The sequence below is a fragment of the Somniosus microcephalus genome, chromosome 6 (genome assembly GCF_052327205.1).
Source record: "Somniosus microcephalus isolate GS21.2 chromosome 6, FLI_Smic_1.0, whole genome shotgun sequence".
NCBI classification, from domain to species: domain Eukaryota; kingdom Metazoa; phylum Chordata; class Chondrichthyes; order Squaliformes; family Somniosidae; genus Somniosus; species Somniosus microcephalus.
Genome location: NC_140992.1, coordinates 140,265,707 through 140,288,722, shown reverse-complemented (window position 1 = coordinate 140,288,722; position 23,016 = coordinate 140,265,707).

Here is a 23,016-nt window from a genome sequence, read left to right as displayed (position 1 = left end):
ACTTCACCAAGATAGACCTGGCGCAGGCGTACTTGCAGATGGAGGTTGAGGAATAGTCACGCCAATACCTCACGATCAACACGCATCGAGGGTTGTACCGGTACAATAGGCTGGTTTTTGGAGTGACATCGGCTCCAGCAATTTGGCAGAGGGCCATGGAGCAGGTATTACAGGGAATTCCAGGCACACAATGTTACCTAGACGATATTCTGATCACAGGTGATGGTGATGAACAACATCTCGCAAACTTGGAACTGGTGCTCAACAGACTGAAAGAGTATGGACTTAGAATAAATTGGCAGAAATGTGAGTTCTTTCAGAAGCGGATCTCGTACTGTGGCCATGTCATTGACCGGGAGGGGCTTCATAAGTCTCCTGACAAGATTGAGGCAGTTGTAAAGGCTCCCGCTCCGGAGAATGTCTCTCAGTTGAGGTCGTTTCTAGGATTAATTAACTATTACCATAAATTTCTGCCAAATCTATCCACGGTACTGCACCCGTTCAACGCTCTTTTACAGAAAGGGGTACCATGGGAATGGGGCGAAAACTGTAAGAAGGCATTTTGCAAAAGCAAAGAATTGATCACCTCAGAGGAAGTGTTGGCTCACTTCAACCCGACACTGCCTATTCGGTTGGCTTGTGATGCTTCTCCATATGGTATTGGGGCAGTACTCTCACACAGGTTGCCAAATGGCATGGAAAGGCCAGTCGCGTTTGCATCCAGATCATTGACCTCCGCTGAGCGCAACTATGCGCAGATCGATAGGGAGGCTCTTAGCCTTGTATGGGGAGTGAAGAAGTTTAATCATTACCTGCAGGGCCAAAAATTCACACTTCTGACAGACCATCAACCGTTGGTATCCATTTTTAACCCTAAGAAGGGTGTTTCGGTGATGACAGCGCAGCGTCTCCAGAGATGGTCTCTTTTCCTAGGGGCACATCAATATCAAATAGAATTCAAAGGTACGAACCAGCATGGCAATGCTGATGGGCTGTCGTGCCTGCCACTACCTGAAGAAGAAGACACAACGAAAGTTGACCCTGTTGAGTTATTTCATTCGACCATCATCGAGTGTTTACCAGTCACCAATGCAAGTATTGAAAGAGAAACCAGGAATGACCCGACACTGTCCAGAGTCTACGAGGTGACAGTGAAAGGATGGCCAACACGGGGTGATCCTCTGTTACCGGCATTTTCGGCAAGGCGAGACCAGCTGTCCATCTGCCATGGTACCTTGATGTACGGGACAAGAGTGATTATTCCTCCCAAATTAAGGGAAAGAGTTTTAAACGAACTGCATGAAGGTCATCTGGGGGGAGTTAAAATGAAAAGTCTTGCTAGGGCTTATGTATGGTGGCCGGGTATTGACCAACAGATTGAGGAGTTAACGAAAAGCTGCACTGGGTGCCAAAAAGTGCAAAATGCACCTCCGATAGCACCGCTACACCCATGGGAATGGCCTTCAGCCCCATGGCAACGTGTACACATTGACTTTGCTGGTCCATTCATGGACTCCATGTTCCTAATCGCGGTGGACGCACATTCCAAATGGCCAGAAGTCATCAAGATGAAAACCACTACTTCAGAAAAGACAATTGCAGTGTTAAGAACAATATTCGCAAGGAACGGATTGCCAGAACAGATCTGTTCAGACAACGAACCACAGTTTGTATCAGAAGAATTCCGACAATTCTTAAAGAAGAATGGAGTAAAACATTATACATCTGCCCCATATCATCCGGCGACAAACGGGTTGGCTGAAAGATTTGTCCAGACATTCAAAAAGGCAATTAAGGCCATGAACGATGATCAGATTCCGCTGCAACACAAGGTCGACAAGTTCCTGATGTCATATCGAAACGCCGATCATGCAGTGACTAACCAAAGTCCTGCCATGATGTTTTATAACAGGGGGTTGTGGTCCAAGTTGGACTTGTTAAAACCAAATGTGCGGAGGGAAGTGGAAAACAAACAGTTTCGGCATATTAACAACAAGACCACTCGAACTTTCGACGCAGGACAACCAGTGTTGGCAAGGGGCTATGGAAACGAAAAATGGCAGTCCGGAACAATTCGGGCCAGACAAGGACCTCTGATGTACACAGTAGATATTGGTCATAATGTGATAAGGCGTCATGCGGATCAACTGGTAGAGTCGAGAGCAAGGGTCGAACCCATGGTTGTGACAGAGACAACTGTGGAAGACGTTAATGAACCTGAAGCATCTACCTCGGCAGGGAATGTACTTGATGATGATGACACCCAATACATTGGAAACCAAATAGAGGAGGCACCTCAACAACAAGAATCAGAGACTACTGAGAGGCGTTATCCAAGCCGCATCAGAAAGCCTCCTGAGAGACTGAACCTTTGAACTGTTATACCTGAAGTTATTTATATGTATATATGTTATTATGTTATGTTAAATGGGGATATGACTGTTAAGCTAAAAAGGGAGGATTGTGGTGTATGTAACCTGTTCCACCTTAAGAGAACTTAAGCCTGTTCCACCTTAAGAGATGAACTACTTTCTCTGGCTGCTGTATACGTAATATCGGTGGTGACCACACCGGTATATAAGCACTGTGTAGTAATATTGTATTCAGTATAGTCCCTACCTCCAACCAGTAATTATCACTATAACACACAGACTTAACACTTTTTCAAACTAGAAAGGAAATAAAATAGATCGAAGGCAGGGCTACAATAGAAGTAAAAGAAGCAATAGAGACATTTTTTTCTCTCTCCCACACGGCAGCTGTCTCCCATCCTGCCAGTACACTTCACACCTAATCTTGCCGTCTTTTGTCTCCACTGTCCTATTACCATCTCTTCTGGTTCTGAATACCTCTTAATGTCGCTTTTACTTCTTTTACTGCTTTTGTTCTATCGCAGCCCTGCCTTCGATCTATATTATTTCCTTTCCAGTTTGAAAAAGGGTTAGACCTGAAACGTCACTCTAATTTCTGGCCTGCTGAGTTTTTCCAGCATTTTCTGTTCTTATTTCGGATTTCCAGCATCTGCAGTATTTTGCTATCGTACTAGTGTAGTTCGGGAGTGGGGTGAGTCTGGAGATCAGGAGTGGACGGAGTCTGGACATCGAGAGTGGTGGCACTCCAGAGATCAGGAGTGGGGGGAGACTGGAGATCGGGGTGGGGGGAGTCTGGAGATCGGGTTCAGGGGCGTCTGGAGCTCGGTAGTGAGGGGTGTCTGGACATCAGGATTGGGGGGAGACTGGAGATCGGGCTTGGGGGAGTCGGAAGCTTGGGGTCGGGGGAGTCTGGCGATCGGGATTGGGGTTTGTCCGGAGATCAGGAGTGGACGGAGTCTGGACATCGGGAGTGGGGGCACTCCGGAGATCGGGAGTGGGGGAGTCTGGAGATCGGGTTCGGGGGTGTCTGGAGATCGGTAGTGAGGGGTGTCTGGACATCGGGATTGGGGGGAGACTGGAGATCGGGCTTGGGGGAGTCTGAAGATCGGGGTCGGGGGAGTCTGGAGATCGGGTTTGGGGTTTGTCCGGAGATCGGGAGTGGGGCTTGTCTAGAGACCGGGAGTGGGTGAGTGTCTGGAGATCGGGAGTGGGGGCTGTGTGGAGAACGGTAGCGGGGGGTGTTGTCTGGAGACCGGGAGGGGGGGGCTGGAGATCGGGAGTGGGTGGAGTCTGGAGATTGGGAGTGGTGGGAGTCTGGAGATCAGGAGAGGGGGATGTGTGGAGATCGGGAGTGGAGGGAGTCTGGGGATCGGGAGTGGAGCGAGTCTGGAGATTGGGAGTGGGGGGAGCCTGGAGATCGGGAGTGGGGGGAGTCTGGAGATTTGGAGAGGGGGGAGTATGGGGATTTGGGGCAGGGGAAGTCTAGAGACCATGAGTGGGGGTAGTCTGGAGATTTGGAATGTGAGGAATCCGGAGATAGGGAGGGAGCAAGTCTGGAGATTGGGTGTCGGGGGGGAGTCTGGTGATCAGGAGTGGGGGGATTCTGGAGATCGGGAGTGGGGTGAGTCTGGTGATAGGGTTGGGGGGAGTCTTGAGATCAGGAGTGGGGAGAATCCGGATATCGGGAGTTTGGTGAGTCTGGATATCGGGAGTGGATAGAGTCTGGAGAATGGTATCGGGGGAGTCTAGAGAATGGGATTGGGGGGAGACTGGAGATCAGGAGTGGGGTTGTCTGGAGATCGGGTTTGTGGGGTGTCTGGAGATTGGGAGTGTGGGAGTCTGGAGATCAGGTGTGGGGGGAGTCTGGAGATCAGGAGTGGGGACCTTCTGGAGACCGGGATTGGGGGGAGTCTGGAGATTGGGTGTGGGGGGTGTCTGGAGATCGGGAGTAGAGGGTATCTGGAGATCGAGGTTGAGGGAGTGTGGAGATCCAGAGAGGGGGGACTGTGGAGATCGGGAGTGGGGGGAGTCTGGAGTTCGGCAGTGGGGGGTGTCTGGAGATCGGGAGAGGGGGGAGTCCAGAGATCGGGACTGGGGTGAGTCTGGAGATTGGGACTGGGATGAGTCTGGAGATTGGGAGTGGGGGGAGTCTAGAGATCAGGAGTGGAGCGAGTCTGGAGATAGGGAGTGGGGGGAGTCTAGAGATCAGGAATGGGGGGAGTCTGGAGAATGGGTGTGGAGGGAGTCTAGAGATCGGGAATGAGGGGAGTCTGGAGATCAGGAGAGGGGAGAGACTCGAGATCGGGATAGGGGGTGTCTGGAGATCGGGAGTGTGGGGAGTCTGGAGTTCAGGTGTTGGGGGTGTCTGGAGATCGGCAGTGGCGGGAGTCTGGAGATCGGGAGTGGAGGGAGTCTGGAGATCGGGAGTGGGGGGTGTCTGGAGATCGGGAGTGGGGGGAGACTGGAGAGCGAGAGTGGGGGGAGTGTGGCGATCGGGAGTGTGGGGAGTGTGGAGATCAGTAGTGTCGGGAGTCTGGAGATCGGGATTGGGAGAGTGTGTAGCTCGGGAGTGGGGTGAGTCTGGAGATCAGGAGTGGATAGAGTCTGGAGATAGGGAGTGGGGGGAGTCTAGAGATCGGGAATGGGGGGAGTCTGGAGAACGGATGTGGAGGGAGTCTAGAGATTGGGAGTGTGGGGAGTCTGGAGTTCAGGAGTGGGGGGAGACTGGAGAGCGGGAGTGGGGCATGTCCAGAGATCGTGAGTGGAGGGAGTCTGGAGATCGGGGTCGGGGAATTCTGGAGATTGGAATTGGGGGTAGTGTGGTGATCAGGAGTTGGGGGAGTGTGGAGATTGGGAGTGTGGGGAGTGTGGAGATCAGGAGTGTCGGGAGACTGGAGATCGGGATTGGGAGAGTGTGTAGATCGGGAGTGGGGTGGGTCTGGAGATCAGGAGTGGACGGAGTCTGGAGATCGGGAGTGGAGGGAGTCTGGAGATCAGGAGTGGGGGGAGTATGGAGATCGGGAGCGGGGGGAGACTGGAGATCGGGCTTGGGGAAGTTTGAAGATCGGGGTCGGGGGAGTCTGGAGATCGGGATTGGGGTGTGTCCGGAGATCAGGAGTGGAAGGAGCCTGGAGATCGAGAGTGGGGCTTGTCTAGAGACCGGGAGTGGGTGGGTTTCTGGAGATCGGCAGTGGAGGGTGTTGTCTGGAGATCGGGACTGGGGAAGTCTGGAGATCGGGAGTCGGTGGAGTGTGGAGATCGGGAGTGGTGGGAGTCTGGAGTTTGGGAGAGGGGGGAGTGTGGAGATCGGGAGTGGAGGGAGTCTGGGGATCGGGAGTGGGGTGAGTCTGCAGATCGGGAGTGGGTGGAGTCTCGAGACTGGGAGAGGGGGGAGTCCGGAGATCAGCAGTGGAGCGAGTCTGGAGATCGTGAATGGGGGGAGGCTGGAGATTTGGAGAGGAGGGAGTATGGGGAATTGGGGCAGGGGGAGTCTGGAGATCGTGAGTGGGGGGTGTCTGGAGATTTGGATTGGGAGGAATCCAGAGATAGGGAGGGGGCGAGGCTGGAGATCGGGTGTGGGGGGAGTCTTGTGATCGGGAGTGGGGGGAGTCCGGAGATCGGGAGTGGGGTGACTCTGGTTATCCGGTGTGGGGGGAGCCTTGAGATCGGGAGTGGGGGGAATCCGGATATCGGGAGTTTGGGGAGTCTGGATATCGGGAGTGGGGGGAGTCTGGTGATCGGGAGTCAGGGGAATCTGGAGATCGGGAGTGGATAGAGTCCGGAGAATGGTGCCGGGGGAGTCTAGAGAATGGGATAGGGGGGAGAATGGAGGTCGGGAGTGGGGGGTGTCTGGAGACTGGGTTTGGGAGGAGTCTGGAGATCGGGAGTGGGGGTTCCTGGAGATTGGGATTGGGGGGATTCTGGAGATCGGGAGTGGGATGTGTTTGTAGATCGGGAGTAGAGGGTATCTGGAGATCGATGTTGAGGGAGTGTGGATACATAGAAGCATCGAAACATAGAAGATAGGAGCAGGAGTAGGCCATTCGGCTCTTTGAGCCTGCTCCGCCATTCAATGAGATCATGGCTGATCATCCAAATTCAGTACCCTGTCCCTGCCTTCTCCCCATGTCCCTTGATCCCTTTAGCCTTAAGAAATATATCCAACTCTTTCTTGAATATATTTAATGAACTGGCCTCCACCGCCCTCTGTGGCAGAGAATTCCACAGGTTCACCACTCTCTGGGTGAAGAAATTCCTCCTCATTTCAATCCTAAATGGCTTACCCCTTATCCTTAGACTATGACCCCTGGTTCTGGACTCCCTGGCCATCAGAAACATCCTTCCTGCATCTAGTCTGTCTAGGCCTGACAGAATTTTATAGGTTTCGATGAGATCCCCTCTCAATCTTCTAAACTCCAGTGAGTATAAGCACAATCGACACAATCTCTCCTCATACGTCATTCCTGCCATCCCAGGTATCAGCCTGGTGAATCTTCGCTGCACTCCTTCCATGGCAATAACGTCCTTCCTCAGGTAAGGTGACCAAAACTGCACACAATACTCAAGTTGCGGTCTCACCAAGGCCCTGTACAACTGTAGCAAGACATCCTTGTTCCTGTACTCGAACCCTCTTGCTGTGAAGGCCAACATACCATTTGCCTTCTTAACCGCCTGCTGCACCTGCATGCTTACCTTCAGCGACTGGTGCACAAGAACACTCAGGTCTCTTTGCACTTCCCCTTCTCCCAATCTATTGCCATTCAAATAATAATCTGCCTTCCTGTTTTTGCCACCAAAGTGGACAACCTCACATTTATCCACATTATAGTGCATTTGCCATGTTTCTGCCCAATCACCCAAACTGTCCAAATCGTACTGGAGTTTCACGACATCCTCCTCACAGCATACCCTCCCACCCAACTTTGCGTCATCTGCAAATTTGGAGATATTACAACCAATTCCCTCGTCAGATCATTAATATATATTGTGAACAGCTGGGGTCCTAGGACCGATCCTTGTGGTACCCCACTAGTCACTGCCTGCCACTCGGAAAACGACCCATTTATTCCAACTCTTTGCTTTCAGTCCGCCAACCAGTTCTCTATCCAAGTCAATACCTTGCCCCCTATCCCATGTGCCTTAATTTTGCACGCTAATCTCTTATGTGGGACCTTATCGAAAGCCTTCTGAAAGTCCAAATACACCACATCCACTGGTTCTCCCTTAACTATTTTACCAGTTACATCCTCAAAAAATTCCAGTAGATTAGTCAAGCATGATTTACCTTTTGTAAATCCATGCTAAATTTGTCCGATCCTGTCACTGCTTTCCAAGTGCTCTGCTATTACATCTTTTATAATGGACTCTAGCATTTTCCCCACTACCGATGTCAGGCTTACCGGTCTATAATTCCCCGCTTTTTCTCTACCACCTTTTTTGAATAGTGGGGTAACATGGGTACTGTTCCAGAGTCTATCGAGTTCTGAAAGATGACCAGCAATGCATCTACTATTTCTAGGGCCACTTCCTTAAGTACCCTGGGATGTAGATTATCAGGCCCTGTGGATTTATCGGCCTTCAGTCCCATCAATTTTCCTAACTCCATTTCCCGACAAATACTGATTTCTTTCAGTTCCACTCTTTCATCAGACCCTATGTTCCCTGGCATCTCTGGGAGGTTATTTGTGTCCTCCTTTGTGAAGACAGAACCAAAATATGTATTTAGTTGGTCTGCCATTTCTTTGTTCCCCATTACAAATTCCCCTGATTCTGACTGCAAGGGACCTACACTTGACTTCACCAATCTTTTTCTCTTCACATATCTATAAAAGCTTTTACAGTCAGTTTTTATGTTCCTTGCAAGCTTAATCTCCTATTCTATTTTCCCTTTCTTAATTAATTCCTTTGTTGAATCCTAAACTGCTCCCAATCCTCAGGATTATTGCTTTTTCTGGCCAATTTATATGTCCTCTCCTTGAATCTTATGCTATCCCTAATTTTCCATGTTAGCCACGGTTGAGTCACCTTTTTTGTTTTATTTTTATGCCAAAAAGGGATGAACAAATTCTGTAGCTCATCGATTCGGTCTTTGAATGTTTGCCATTGCCTATTCACCATCAACCCTTTGAGTGCCATTCCCTAATCAATCCTACCCAACTTGCTCCTCAGACCATCGTAGTTTCCTTTATTTAAATTGAGGACCCTAGTCTCTGAGTCAACTACTTCATTTTCTATCTTAATGAAGAATTCGAACATATTATGATCGCTCCGACCCAAGGGGCCTCGTACAACAAGATTGCTAATTAATCCTTTCTCATTACATAATACCCAGTCTAAGATGGCCTGATATCTGGTTGGTTCCTCGACATATTGGTCCAGGAAACCATCCCGTAAACACTCCAGGAATTCCTCCTCCACGGTATTGTTACTAATTTGGTTGGCCCAATCTATATGTAGATTAATGTCACCCATGAGGGCTGCTGTGCCTTTATTGCACGCTTCTTTAATTTCCCTTTTAATGCCATCCCCAACCTCCGCCTTACTGTTTGGAGGTCTATATACCACTCCCACTAATGTTTTTTCCCCTTAGTATTTCTCAATTCTACCCATACAGATTCCAAATCATCAGAGCTAATATCCTTCATTACAATTGTGTTAATCCCTTCTTTAACCAATAATGCTACCCCGCTTCCCTTTCCTTTTTGCCTATCTTTCCTGAATATCGAATACCCCTGGATGTTGAGTTCCCAGTCTTGACCATCCTTGAGCCATGTTTTCGTAATCCCAACCAAATCATATTCGTTTACCTGTATTTGCGCAGCCAATTCATCGACCTTATTACAAATGCTCCTCGCATTAAGACACAAAGCCTTCAGGCTTGTTTTTTTAACGCTCTTAGACCTATTAGAATTATTTACTGTGGCCATGTTTGATTTAAACCTTTGATTTCTCTGACTGCCTCTTTTATTTTTCTCTTTCCTATCTTTTGCTTTTATCCTTGATTCCCTTTCCTCTGTCTCCCTGCTCAGCTTCCCAACCCCCTGCCATTTTAGTTTAAACCCTCCCCCACAGCACTAGCAAACACTCCCCCTAGGACATCGGTTCCAGCCCTGCCCAGGTGCAAACCGTCCTGTTTGAACTGGTCCCACCTCCCCCAGAACCGGTTCCAATGTCCCAGGAACTTGAATCCCTCACCCTGGCACCATTCCTCTAGCCACGTATTCATCTGAAGTATCCTTCTATTTCTCCTCTGACTAGCACGTGGCACTGGTAGCAATCCTGAGATTACTACCTTTGAGGTCCTGTTTTTTAATTTATCTCCTAGCTCCCTATATTCTGCTTTTAGGACCTCATCCCGCTTTTTACCTATATCCTTGGTGCCTATATGCACCACAACAACTGGCTGTTCACCCTCCCCTTCCAAGATATTCTGCAGCCGCTCTGAGACATCCTTGACCCTTGCACCAGGGAGGCAACACACCATCCTGGAGTCTCACTTGCGGCCGCAGAAATGCCTATCTATTCCCCTTACAATAGAATCCCCTATTACTATAGCTCTCCCCCTCCTTTTCCTCCCATTCTGTGCAGCAGAGCCACCCCTGGTGCCAGGAAGTTGGCTGCTGCTGCCTTCCTCTGATATGCCATCCCCCCCAACAGTACCCAAAGTGGTGTATCTGTTGGAGAGTGGGATGGCCACAGGGGACCCCTGCACTACCTGCCTGCGCCTAGTACTCTGCCTGTTGGTCACCCGTTCCCTTTCTTCCTGTCCAACCTCTACCTGTGGTTGAGTTTAAGCAGACTTTGGTAAGTGGCAGAAAAATTCTTTCAAGTGCATTTACTGAATTTTAGTGAGTAAAAAAGTGAATTATTTGTAGGAAGTTAAATTTTTTAGAGTAAATTAAGCTGTTGGGGAGTTTAAACCGGAAGTAGAATCCAGCTATAAAAAGGGGTGGGCTTAGTGCGCTAGCGCTGAGTGCAGTCGCATTGAGTGTAAGTAGAGTTTGGTAAGTGTGAGATTTCGGGCAAGTGGGAGGTGAGGGGATGCTTTTTGCACTGTTTTGCTTTCCTGTCCCAGGCTAATCCAACACTGCGGATGTGGAGCAGCGAGACAATTCAACTGGACAGGTCCCCCAGACAGCATTCACGAGGGAGTTTGGTGATCAACTGGTTGGTAGGTCCTCTTCCTTCTCTTCTATACCTTTAAGTTGGTAAGTCCTATTAAATAGTGGTGTAATATTATCATCTATATCGGGGCAGAGGGTCTTCATAACTAATAATAAGAAATTTAATTAATTACACAGATATGGGTAAACAGGTGATGTGTCACTGTTGCGAAATGTGGGAGCTGGTGGACCCCATTGAGGCTCACGGTGATTACATTTGCGATAAGTGTTTGCTGCTAGAGGAACTCAAGCTCCATGTTAAAGAGCTTGAGACAGAGCTTCAGACACTGTGACACATCAGGGAGGGGGAGAAGTTCCTGGACTCTATGTTTCAGGAGGTGGTCACACCTATGAAATTAATTACTGCAGATGTAGTCCATGGTCAGGGACAGGACAGTGTGACTATGAGTGAGGAAGGTACAGGGATCCAGGATGTAGTGTTGAAGGAGCCACAGCCCTTGCTCTTGTCAAGCAGGATCGAGGTTCTTACTCCCTGTGACGGCGGGAGCGGGGACTGCAGGGAGGATGAGCAAACTGGCCACAGCACCGTGGTACAGGGGGCCATTCAAGTGGAGGGAGTAAAAAGAAATGTTGTAGTGGTAGGGGATAGTATCATTAGGGGGATAGATAGGGTTCTCTGCAGTCAAGAGCGGGAGTTCCGAAGGCTGTGTTGCCTGCCCGGTGCCAGGGTTAAGGATATCTCGTCTGGGCTGGAAAGAAACTTGGAGTGGGAGGGGCAGGATCCAGTTGTTGTGGTCCATGTTGGTACAAACGACATAGATAGGACAAGGAAGAAGGTTCTGTTAAAGGAGTGTGAGCAGCTAGGGGTCAAATTAAAAAACAGAACCTCAAGGGTAATAATCTGAGCCACGAGCGAATTTGGCTAGGATAAATAAATTTAAAGAGTTAAATGCGTGGCTCAAAGACTGGTGTGGGAGAAATGGGTTTTGCTTCTTGGGACACTGGCACCAGTACTGGGACAAGAGGGAGCTGTTCCATTGGGACGGACTCCACTTGGCCAGTACTGGGACTAGATTCCTGGTGAATCATATAACTAGGGCTGTAGAGAGGGCTTTAAACTAATTAGTGGGGGGGAGGTTTCTAGAGAGCAAATAACAGAAATGACAATGGAGAAGGTCATAGACATTGGTAGCAGTAGGGAAATTAAAAAACAGAACGTGTCAGGAAGGGACAGAAGGTATGGAGTAAAAGGTAAAGTAGTAAAAGGGGAAAAAACAGGAACTAAGTATCAAAAAGCATATTTGAAAGTTCTTTATCTGAATGCACGTAGCATTCGTAACAAAATGAATGAGTTAACGGCACAAATAACTACATATGGGTATGATCTTGTGGCCATTACAGAAACATGGCTGCAGGGTGACCATGACTGGGAATTAAACATACCAGGTTATTTAACAATCAGGAAGGACAGGCGGGAAGGGAGGGGAGGTGGGGTGGCTATGTTAATAAAGGAAGGAATCACTAAAGTACAGAGAAATGATATTGGGTCAAAGCAGCAGGATAGTGAAACAGTTTGGGTAGAGATAAGGAATAATAAGCAGAAAAAAACACTAGTGGGCATAGTCTATAGGCCTCAGAACAGTTGCAACTCTGTTGGATGGAGTATTAATCAGGAAATAGTTGAGGCTTGTAATAAGGGAACAGCTATAAGTATGGGGGATTTTAACTATCATATTAACTGGACAAATCAAATTGGGCAGAGCAGCCTTGAGGATGAGTTCATTGAGTGTATTACGGATGGGTTTCTTGAGCAGTATGTTACTGAACCGACCAGGGGGCAAGCAACCTTAGATTTGGTCCTGTGTAATGAGACAGGATTAATTAAAAATGTCCCAGTAAAGGATCCCCTTGGAATGAGTGCCCATAACATGGTTGAATTCCATATTCAAGTAAAGGGTAAGAAGGTTGGATCTCAAACAAGCATGCTGAGCTTGAATAAAGGAGACTATGAAGGTATGAGAGCGGAATTGATTAGAGTGGACTGGGAAAATAGATTAAAGGGTAAGACGGTACATGATCAGTGGTGTACATTTAAGGAGTTATTTTACAACTTCCAAAAAAAATATATTCCACTGAGGAAAAAAGGGTGTAAAAGAAAAGATAGCCATCCGTGGCTAAGTAAAGTAATTAAGGATAGTATCCGACTAAAAACAAGGGCATATAAGGCAGCCAAATCTAGTGGAAGGATAGAAGATTGGGAAGTCTTTAAAAGACAGCAAAAAATAGCTAAAAGATTGATTAAGAAAGGGAAGATAGATTATGAAAGTAAATTAGCAAAAAATATAAAAACAGATAGCAAAAGTTTCTATAGTTATATCAAAAGAAAAAGGGTGGCTAAAGTAAATGTTGGTCCCTTAGAGGATGAGACTGGGAAATTAATGGTGGGAAACATTGAGATGGCCAAACTGCTGAACAAATATTTTGTATCAGTCTTTACGGTAGAGGACACTAAGAATATCCCAACACTGGACAAACAGGTGGCTCTAGGGGGAGAGGAGCTAAATACGATTAAAATCACTAAGGAAGTGGTACTTGGTAAAATAATGGGACTCAAGCCGGATAAATCCCCTGGACCTGATGGCTTACATCCGAGTGTCTTGAGGGAAGTGGCGGTAGGGATTGTGGGTGCATTGGTAATAATTTTCCAAAACTCCCTGGACTCAGCAAAGGTCCCGGCAGATTGGAAAACTGCTAATGTAACACCCTTATTTAAAAAGAGTCGTAGGCAGAAGGCTGGAAACTATAGACCTGTTAGCCTAACATCTGTGGTTGGTAAAATGTTAGAGTCCATTATTAAGGAGACAGTAACGGGACATTTGGAAAAACATAATTTAATAGGACAAACTCAGCATGGTTTCATGAAGGGGAAGTCATGTTTGACAAATTTGCTTGAGTTCTTTGAGGAAGTAACATACAGAGTGGATAAAGGAGAACCAGTGGACGTAGTGTATTTAGACTTCCAAAAGGCATTTGACAAGGTGCCACACAAAAGATTATTGCTCAAGATAAAAAATCACGGGATTGGGGGTAATATTCTGGCGTGGGTGGAGGATTGGCTCTCTAACAGAAAGCAGAGTGTTGGGATAAATGGTTCGTTCTCAGACTGGCAATCAGTAACTAGTGGTGTTCCGCAGGGGTCAGTGCTGGGTCCCCAACTCTTTACAATCTATATTAACGATTTGGAGGAGGGGACCGAGTGTAACATATCAAAGTTTGCAGATGATACAAAGATGGGAGGGAAAGTAGTGAGTGAGGAGGACATAAAAAACCTGCAAAGTGACATAGACAGGCTAAGTAAGTGGGCAGAGATTTGGCAGATGGAATACAATACTGGAAAGTGTGAGCTTATGCACATTGGCAGGATAAATCATAGAGTAATTTATTTTCTTAATGGCAAGAAACTGGAAAGTACTGAAGTACAAAGGGATCTGGGGGTCCTGGTGCACAAAACTCAAAAATTTAGTATGCAGGTGCAGCAAGTGATCCAGAAGGCCAATGGAATGTTGGCTTTTATTGCTAGGGGGATAGAATTTAAAAACAGGGAGGTATTGCTGCAGTTATGCAAGGTATTGGTGAGATCGCACCTGGAATGCTGCATACAGTTTTGGTGTCCATACTTAAGAAAAGACATACTTGCTCTCGAGTCAGTACAAAGAAGGTTCAGTCAGTTAATCCCGGGGATGAGGGGGTGGTCATATGAGGAGAGGTTGAGTAGATTGGGACTCTACTCATTGGAGTTCAGAAGAACGAGAGGCGATCTTATTGAAACATATAAGATTGTGAAGGGGCTTGATCGGGTGGATGCGGTGAGGATGTTCCCAATAATGGGTGAAACTAGAACTAAGGGGCATAATCTTAGAATAAGGGGCTGCTCTTTTAAAACTGAGATGAGGAGAAACTTCTTCACTCAGAGGGTGGTAGGTTTGTGGAATTTGCTGCCCCAGAAAGCTGTGGAAGCTACATCATTAAATAAATTTAAAACAGAAATAGATAGTTTCCTAGAAGTAAAGGGAATTAAGTGTTACGGGGAGCGGGCAGGAAATTGGACATGAGTCTAAGTTCAGAATGGTCATGGCCCTGTGGGTAGTGGAGCGGGCCCAGGGGCCGTGTAACCTGGTTCTGCTCCTACTTCTTGTGTTCTAATTCTGTGTTAGATTTCAGGAGATGGTTTTATTCCTGTTCCTGGCTGGGGTGGAGGTCGCCTTTACAGAAGGTAAGTACTGTAGAAAATATAGGGACAGAGTGATCTCCTGGACGAGTTTCGATCGCCTAGATGGGTCGGAGAGGAATTTCCCAGATTTTTTCTCCCAAATTGGCCATTGGGTTTTTTATCTGTTTTTTCGCCTCTCCCGGAAATCACATGGGTTCGGGTGGGATGGAGAGTGATAGAAGATTTGAGGTTAGGATCAGATCAGCCATGTTCTTATTGAATGGTGGAGCAGGCTCGAGGGGCCGATTGGCCTACTCCTGCTCCTATTTCTTACGATCTTATGTGTCCAACTCCGTAAACGTGCTATTCACGATGTCCTGAGCATCGTGAACGCTCCAGTATGCATCCAATCACAGATCGGGAGAGGGGGTAGATCGGGAGTGGGGGGAGTCTGGAGATCTGCAGTGGGGGGTGTCTGGAGATCGGGAGAGGGGGGAGTCCAGAGATCGGGACTGGGGTGAGTCCGGAGATCGGGAGTGGAGGGTGTCTAGAGATTGGGAGTGGGGGGAGTCTAGAGATCAGGAGTGGAGCAAGACTGGAGATAGGAGTGGGGGGAATCTAGAGATCGGGCCCGAGGAGCCAGGCCGAGACAGAGGCCCAGACACCTCTGAGGGGGAGGGGAACAGCCCGGAGGCACCGGGAAACAGCGGCTCACAGACGCAGACCAGGACAGTGAGTACGGGGCCTGGGAAGGGTGAACCCGGGAGCCGAGGCCCAGGGACCATGGGGTCGGAGAGGGGGAGCAGCCCGGAGGCACCGTGAAACAACCTGGAGAGCGAGCGAGTCCGGGGCCTGGGAAAGTCCGCGAGCCGGGAAAGGGAAACACCAAACCCGGGGCCCCAGGAAAGTTTACTCTAAGGTCAGCAATAATTTTTACTATTTCTGCTAAAAATGAGCGAATCAGAGGAGCCGCAGCAGCTCCCATGGCGCACTGAGAGCAACCCCTTCCAGATTCCCCCCAACATCAAAAAAAATGAAAAAAAATCGCTCAAGCAACAGCAGCTGAGAGCGAAGCCAGAAACTCTTTTTGCTGACTGGTACACCAATGGGAACATGAGTAATCTCATTTTTTACTCAGATCAGTCAGTGGCTTGGATCAAAGCAATAAACATACACTATCCCAGGGTTAAGCATGAAAAAACCACTAATGGGTCCAAACTGAAAATAAAGAAATCAGGGGACCCTGGTAGAGAAACCACGGCGCTCAACATGTACAGAAACGGTACAATAATGGTGCAAGGCAACCTCAAAAACTTTGAAACGGCCTTCCAGAAACTGAGAGAAATAATTGAGAAAGGAAAGACCAGCCCCAGGGTAACAACCAGGAAAAAGCCACACACACTCCCCCCACCACTTACAGCTCACCAGGAGTAAATCAACCTGGCCAGGAGGTGAGCAAGCCACACAGTTTTGACCAGGCACACACCCTGGGGCCCCACAACCCCATGGTACATTTGACCAGCCCCAGCGGAAATATCAGAGAGAAAGCCACACACTCTCCCCCTACCACCTCCAGCTCACCAAGAGAAAAGCAGCCTAGCCAGGAAGTGAATGAGCCCTCCAGCTCCGACCAGGCACACACCCTGAGGTCCCACAGCCCGGTACAACTAAAGGAGAAATTTAACCAGCTGGAGACACAGCTGGTTAAACTTACAGAGGAGGTCCTTAAAATGAAAACTGACCAAGAAAACATCATTTCAGCAATAAAACAGGAACAAAAACAAGAGAGGGAGAGACACAAAAGGGAGCTGAACTTACTTGGGAAGCAGGTGAAAGAGCTGCAGAAAGACAAAGAGAGACAAGGGGAGAGAGAGCGGCATTAGCCCAGCAGCCAGAGGCTAGAGATAAGACAGTACAGAGCCCGACTGGGCAGCTGCACTCTCACACTGAAGAACAGCAGCAGACCCACAATACAGGGGGAGCCACACAGACCGACCAGCACACGGAAGCCCAGTCTGCCCCCACCACTTTGGAACCACAGCCGAGCCGCTCACAAGAAGAAAGCACACACCAGACATGACCACCCCAGTCCAACACACAACCTGTGAGTCCAGACGAAAGCCACAAACCAGTAAACACCAACAAGGCTGACATCGTAATATTCATAGACTCAAATGGGAAATACCTCTGGGAGAAAAGGCTCTTCCCTAGATGTAAAGTAGAAAAGCTCTGGTGCCCAACAACAGACAGAGCCCTAGAATGGATGACCAAAACCCAATTAGGCTCCCCCCAACACATAATAATACACACCGGCACAAATGACCTAAGGGCCCAGCAGAAAAGGGTAGCAACATCGCTCGGATCAGTGATTGAGAAGGCAAGCGACACCTTCCCAAACACTAGAATCACTGTTTCCACACTATTGCCGAGAAGAGACTTCAACAACAAAACAATCCATGAGATAAATGCAAGCATAGCAAGAGACTGTGAATTAAAACATAACATGCACCTGGCCCAACACCCCACCCACGATGTGGAATGTCTTTACGACCAAGTCCTTATCCACAGGAAGCGAATGTCGGTCTTTGTGAAGGCCCTGAAGGACGTCGCTTTTAACTGGGTCTACACCCAGATCCCAAGAGGACCCTCCGCCGATCACCAAAGACCAACGGGATACAGACCAGGACTACTACAGAGACCACCACCACACCAACCGGGACCAGAGAGGATCCCCACGCACAACAACAATGTCCGACCTGCACCACTCCTGTCCTACAGGGGAACAGGACCACCCCCAGCCAGGCAGAGGGAGAGGTGCTCAGGGCATACGCAATACCACAGGCAGAGACAATCCATTAAGAGACATAATGCAGATGATCAGCAGCATCTACTCCCAGCATATGGATCAGAATAAAAATAAGGACTAGTTATTAGAAAGAGTTGTAACCAATTATCCTCAGCATTTATAGACAAAATTGAAATGTTCTTTTTTCCCCATTTAGACACGACAAACACATATCACTATTTATCATATTTTAACCCATCACAGTAAAAGATCAATTTTGGCATGAAATCCTTATATATCTCAACCTGGAATATCCAAGGTCTACGCTCTTCTATGCTTGGCATGAAGAGTGGGACCCCAGAGTTCCTAGATGAGATTAAAGATCTAGATATTATCTTTTTACAGGAAACCTGGTGTAGAGGAGAAGGGCACACTGGCTGTCCCATTGGGTGCACAGAGCTGGTGGTCCCCTCCAATAAATTGCCAGGAGTAACCCAGGGCAGAGAATCTGGAGGCATACTGATTTGGCTTAAAGCAGAGCTTAGGAATTACATTAAATTTATAAAAAAGTGCGAAAACCACCTATGGCTCAAAATTAAGAGGGGCATCATCTCTAGCATGAAAGATGTTTTCATTTGCACACTCTATATCCCCCCGACAGAATCCCCGTACATCAAAGAGGAAACCTTCTCCAACATAGAGAGGGAGATTATCCAATTCCAGGCCCAGGGAAATGTGTTGATCTGTGGTGACCTCAACTCAAGAACTGGCGAAGAACCAGACTTCACCAATAATCAGGGGAATAATTACATATTTGGGAATAACCACTTTGATCTCCCTTCCCATCCACACAGGCATAACTGCGACAAACAGACAAATGCTAATGGAAAACAGCTCCTGCAGCTCTGTCGAAGCCTGGGTCTGTACATTGTCAATGGTAGGTTCATGGGAGACTACCTAGGAAGATCCACCTATTGCTCACCTCTTGGCTTCAGCACCGTAGACTATATGATTACGGATCTGTACCCATCCTCTTTCAGAGCATTCACAGTCAAACCACAAGCAACACTGTCAGATCACAGTCAAATTACTGCATATCTTAAAAGGACAGAAACAACCAACACAGAAACACAACCCAGTAAATTGTACAACATTAAAAAATCCTACAGATGGGCCAAAAACAGCACAGAAAAATACCAGAAAGCAATTAGCAATCAATCAACTCAAGCTCTCTTGGACACCTTTCTGGAAAATACATACACACACAATAAAGAAGGCGTAAACCGGGCAGTGAATAACCTAAATAATATTTTTGATAATTTGGCATCAATGTCAAACTTGAAAGTTCGCAAGAACAAACCCAAAACAAAAAACTACGAAAAATGGTTTGACTCCGATTGCCAGAACATGAGGAAAAAACTCAGAAAAATATCAAACCAAAAACACAGACAACCAGAAAATGAGGAATTATGCCTTACTTATTGTCAGGCACTAACACAATACAAAAACACACTCAGAACCAAGAAAGAGCAGTATATTAAGAATACATTCATCTCCATTGATTCCAATTGTGTCTGGGAATACATTACACAAAAAACAACACGACGAATTGGCCATTCAAAACGGAGACACATGGGAAAACCATTTTGAAAAATTATACCAGAAAAACACACTAAGCCCAGAGTAAAACCAAATATGCGAAAAACTGGAAAAGCTCGAATTTGCCATAAAAGATAACCAAAACCCGATAGACCCCATAATATCTGAAAAAGAGCTATTTGAAAAACTCAAGGACCTGCGATCAGGAAAAGCTTGCGGTGCAGACGGCATCCTAAGCAAGATGATTAAACACGGTGGCATAGTGGTTAGCACAGTTGCCTCACAGCGCCAGAGACCCGGGTTCGAATCCGGCCTCGGGTGACTCTCTGTGTGGAGTTTGCACATTCTCCCCGTGTTTGCGTGGGTTTCCTCCGGGTGCTCCGGTTTCCTCCCACAGTCCAAAGATGTGCGGGTTAGGTTGATTGGCTATGATAAATTGACCCTTAGTGTTAGGGGGATTAAATGCGTGGGGTTACGGGGATAGGGTGGGATATGTGTTGGTGTAGGGGTTACGGGGATCGGGTGGGATATGTGTCGGTGCAGGCTCGATGGGCCGAAATGGCCTCTATCTGCACTGTGGGGTTTCTGTGATTCTGTGATTCTGTGACATGGACGATAAAATGAAATTGGCTATACTGAAACTCTTCAACTTGGTTCTGAGTGTCAGTTACTTCCCTGATATCTGGAACAAAGGACTCATAACGCCCATATACAAAAGTGGAGACAAAGTTGACCCAAATAACTATCGAGGCATCTGTGTAAACAGTACCCTGGGGAATGTTTTCTGTAGTATCATAAACAAAAGTCTTATAAACTTCCTTGAGGAGCACAATGTCTTGAGTAAAAGCCAAATTGGATTCCTACCAAACTATAGAACATCAGATCATATCTTCACCCTGCAGACCCTAATTGACAAACATGTTCATCAAAACAAAAGCAACATTTTTGCCAGCTTTATAGATTTCCAGAAGGCTTTCGATTCCATCTGGCATGACGGTCTATTCTTGAAACTTAATGAAAGTGGTGTAGGGGGAAAAACATATGATGTAATTAAATCAATGTATACAAACAATAAATGTGCAGTTAAAATTGGAAACAAACAAACAAAATACTTCCCACAGGGGCATGGTGTGACGCAGGGCTCGCCCATCTCACCAACACTCTTTAATATTTCCATAAATGAATTGGCAAAACTACTTGAACAAGGGGGGAGTCTAGAGATCGGGAGTGGGGGGAGCCTGGAGATCGGGAGTGGGGCATGTCCGGAGATCATGAGTGGAGGGATTCTGGAGATCGGGGTCGGGGAATTCTGGAGATTGGAATTGGGGGTAGTGTGGAGATCAGGAGTGGGGGGAGTCTGGAGATCGGGATTGGGAGAGTGTGTAGATCAGGAGGGGGGCAGTCTGGAGATCGGGAGTGGGGGGAGACTGGAGTTTGGGATGGGGGGAGTCTGGAGATTGGGTTCGGGAGTGTCTGGAAATCGGTAGTGAGGTGTGTCTGGACATCGCGATTGGGGGGAGACTGGAGATCAGGTTTGGGGGAGGCTAAAGATTGGGGTCAGGGGAGTCCGGAGATCGGGACTGGGGTGTGTCTGTAAATTGGGAGTGGGTGGGTGTCCGGAGATCAGGACTGGGGGTGTCTGGAGATCAGGAGTGGTGGCAGTCCGGATATCGGCAGTGGAGAGTGTTGTCTGGAGAGTGGGAGCTGGGGGAATCTTGAGATCTGGAGTAGGGGAGTCTGGAGATCGGGAGTGGGGGGAGTCTGGAGATCGGGAGCGGGTGGAGTCTGGAGAATGGTAGTGGGGGGAGTCTGGAGATCAGGAGTGGGGGGAGTCTCGAGAGCGGGAGAGGGGGGGAGTACGGAAATCAGGAGTGGAGCGTGTCTGGAGATCGGGAGTGGGGGGAGCCTGGAGATCGGGAATGGGGGGAGTCTGGAGATTTGGTGAGAGGTGAGTATAGGGATTTGGGGCAGGGGGAGTCTGGAAATTGGTAGTGAGGGGAGCCTGGACATCGGGATTGGGGGGGAGACTGGAGATCGGGCTTGGAGGAGTCTGAAGATCGGGGTCAGGGGAGTCTGGAGATCGGGATTGCAGTGTGTCCGGAGATCGGGAGTGGAAGGAGTCTGGAGATCGAGAGTGGGGTTTGTCTAGAGACCGGGAGTGGGTGGGTGTCTGGAGATCGGGAGTGGTGGCAATCCGGATATCGGCAGTGGAGGTTGTTGTCTGGAGATCGGGAGTGGGGGATGTCTGGAGATCAGGAGTGGGTGGAGTCTGGAGATCGGGAGAGGGGAGAGTGTGGAGATTGGGTGTGGAGGGAGTCTGGGGATTGGGAGTGGGATGAGTCTGGAGATCGGGATTAGGGGTGTCTCGAGATTTGGAGAGGGCGGAGTATGGGGATTTGGGGCAGGGGGAGTCGAGATCAGGATTAGGGGGAGTCCGGAGATAGGGAGGGGTGGAGTCTGGAGATCGGCAGTGGGGGGAGTCTGGAGATCGGGAGTGGGGGAATGTGGAGATCGGGAATGGGGAAGTCTGGAGATCGCGAGTGGGGGGAGCCTTGAGATCGGGAGTGGGGGGAGTCTGGAGATCGCGAGTGGGTGGAGTCTGGAGATCGGGAGTGGGGGTAGTCTGGAGATCGGGAGTGGAGGTAGTCTGGAGATCGGGAGTTGGAGGAGTCTGGAGATCGGGAGTGGGGGATTTCTGGAGACCGGGATTGGGGGGAGTCTGGAGATTGGGAGTGGGGTCTTTCTGGAGATCGGGAGTGGGGGGAGTGTGGAGATCGGGAGTGGGGGGAGTCTGGAGATCGGCAGTGGGGCGTGTCTGGAGATCGGAAAAGGGGGGAGTCAAGAGATCAAGATTGGGGGGAGTCTGGAGATCGGGAGTGGGGCATGTCCGGAGATCGTGAGTGGAGCGAGTCTGGAGATCGGGGTCAGGGAATTCTGGAGATCGGAATTGGGAGTAGTGTGGAGATCAGGGGTTGGGGGAGTCTGGAGATCCGCAGTGGTGTGTTTCTGGAGATCGGGAGTGGGGGGAGTCTGGAGATCAGGAGTGGGGGATATCTGGAGATCGGGAGTGCAGAGAGTCTGGAGATCGGGAGAGTAGGGAGTCCAGAGCTCGGGACTGGGGTGAGTCCAGATATCGGGAGTGGGGGGAATCCGGAGATAGGGAGTGGGGGGAGTCTGGTGAACGGGAGCGGGGTGAGTCTACTAATCGGGAGAAGGGGGAGTCCGCAGATCGGGTGTGGGGTGAGTCTGGTGATCGGGAGTGCGGGGAGTCTTGAGATCAGGAATGGGGGAATCCAGATATCAGGAGATTAGGGATTCTGGATATCGGGAGTGGGGGGAGACTGGAGATTGGGAGTCGGGGGATTCTGGAGATCGGGAGTGTGGGGAGTCTGGAGATCGGGAGTGGGGGGTGTCTGGAGATCAGGAGTTGGTGGAGTCTGGAGATCGGGTGTGGGGGGAAACTGGAAATCGGGAGTGGGGGATTCTGGAGATCAGGAGTGGATGGAGTCTAGACATCGGGAGTGGGGGGAGTCTGGGGAGTGGCATTGGGGGGAGTCTGTACATCGGGAGTGGGGCGCATCCGGAGTTCGTGAGTGGAGGGAGTCTGGTGATCGGTGTAAGAATCATGAATGTTTAAGAAAGAAAATACTTTAAAATATTGGTTAAATAGTATAATACAGTTAATTTACCTGACTGACTTATTGTATTGAGAAACCCCCTCTTTTCTTGTTACAATAGTATAGGCTGAGTGACCCCCTTTATTCTTGCTACAATGGTACAGTCCTTAAGCTTGTCACATGGTATCCAGCCATTTTACAGCTCAAGCACCACGAGACTGGAGAAGGCAGAAGCTTTGAGGGCTGGAGCAATACAGTTTTTGACCGTGTGCGTTTAAACGTGTTTTGCTTTATAATTCTGTTTGTAAGA